Source organism: Canis aureus, chromosome 26 (genome assembly GCF_053574225.1).
Source record: "Canis aureus isolate CA01 chromosome 26, VMU_Caureus_v.1.0, whole genome shotgun sequence".
Taxonomy (NCBI): Eukaryota; Metazoa; Chordata; class Mammalia; order Carnivora; family Canidae; genus Canis; species Canis aureus.
Window position 1 is genome coordinate 45,092,294 of NC_135636.1, and position 1,427 is coordinate 45,093,720.

The window sequence follows — 1,427 nt, forward strand, 5'->3', positions numbered from 1 at the left end:
CATGCCTGTTTTTGTTCATGGATTATCTACAATTTCTTTTGCTCTGTAAAGGCAGAGACTGTACAGTCCCCAAAACCTAAAATATTTACTGTCTGGTCCTTTACAGAAAAAAAATTTTCCTGCCCACCCCTGGTGTTGGAATTAAGCACTTAAGGCAATGAATCAACAGCCTGCATTCAAATCTCAACTCTAGTACTGGTTTCTGCATAACCTTGGTTACATACCTAAAAAATGGGAGTATGAATATTTCTGGGTTGCTGTGAGACGTAAATTCAATAATTATTATGATTCATCTTAATGAAAGACTTCCAGAGGTTTTCCCAGATTCTTGATGCCCTATATTATAATCATGTTGGATCTTTTCTGTTGTATAAAAATTAAACATCAAAAATATTTGAGGAATTTGGGCAGCCACCCTTCCTGTTCCAGGAGTAAAAGATCCTGAAATATTTGCAGCATTTTTTCAGTATATTTGATGTGGATTAATGGAGCTGTGGCAGTTTAGGAAGTGTCCTTTGGTGTATCTTTATTCAATTTGGGATATCTTTTTGGCTTCCGATGACAAAATTCAGGTCTACAGGTAAAATTTCTAGGAGACAAAAGTGGGTGTGATGGGATCAAGATTCACGATGGTCTCCATAGAGTCAAATAAAAGATGAGAGGAAGTAAGAGAATATTTACCAGGGATTGATGTGGATTCTGGCATCAATTATTGAAGTCTGGGAATGGGGAGACTTGGCCAGACAGCAGTTCCTGGGAAGTAGATCTAGGGCTTCTAACTGGCCACAAGCTCAATTTGAGCCAGATGTATCCAGCTGCCAAGGAAACAATCTCAGCCTGTATTAACAGAGTCGGTATATGCCTCGTGGGTTCAAGGAAGGTAAAGCAAGAAAACAATTTAAGTGAGCCAGACAGCCCAGATCTGGAGAGGGAAGGTCAGTCATGGAGACAACTCACACATTTGAATGGAGATGTTGCCAAAGTTGTGTAGGCTGAGGGGGAGGTGGGGGAGTAGTCAGGTTGTTGAGTCATCAGCCAACTGCCATACTGAGGAATGACTGAAGGTTCTAGAGATGATTCCCAGGAAAAGAGATAACCACAAAGGAAGAGAGAGCTTTTTAAAAGCCCTGGAGCTTCTTTATATCTCTTTTAGGGTTTTTTTTTGGGGGGGGGAGTGCAAAACTAAGGGGAATCAATGTGAGATACTCCTTTTGGGGAGAGGGTATCAGCTCAGCTCACAGTCTCCCCCCACCCCCGCCCCTTCCACCCTGAGTCCACAGCTGCAAGTGAGGTGACGTCCCAGAAACCATATTGGTTCTTGGTCACCCTGGCTTCCTGTTGACAACTTATTGGATGAGCGTTTGTCTCTCTGGGGACCATGAGATTTGCCTCGAGGCACTGCCAGTCAGTCAGATCCATAGAATTGG

At 42.7% G+C, this 1,427-nt stretch overlaps 1 long non-coding RNA gene across 1 annotated transcript; it reads right to left on the reverse strand.

Annotated features, from left to right (window-relative positions):
- Nucleotides 1–506: 506 nt before the first annotated feature.
- Nucleotides 507–1,069, reverse strand: LOC144298859 (uncharacterized). Its single transcript, XR_013365730.1, has 3 exons — nucleotides 960–1,069; nucleotides 682–837; nucleotides 507–589 (listed from the first exon to the last, which is right to left on the reverse strand). It is a non-coding gene; the product is annotated as an uncharacterized LOC144298859 (long non-coding RNA).
- Nucleotides 1,070–1,427: the final 358 nt, after the last annotated feature.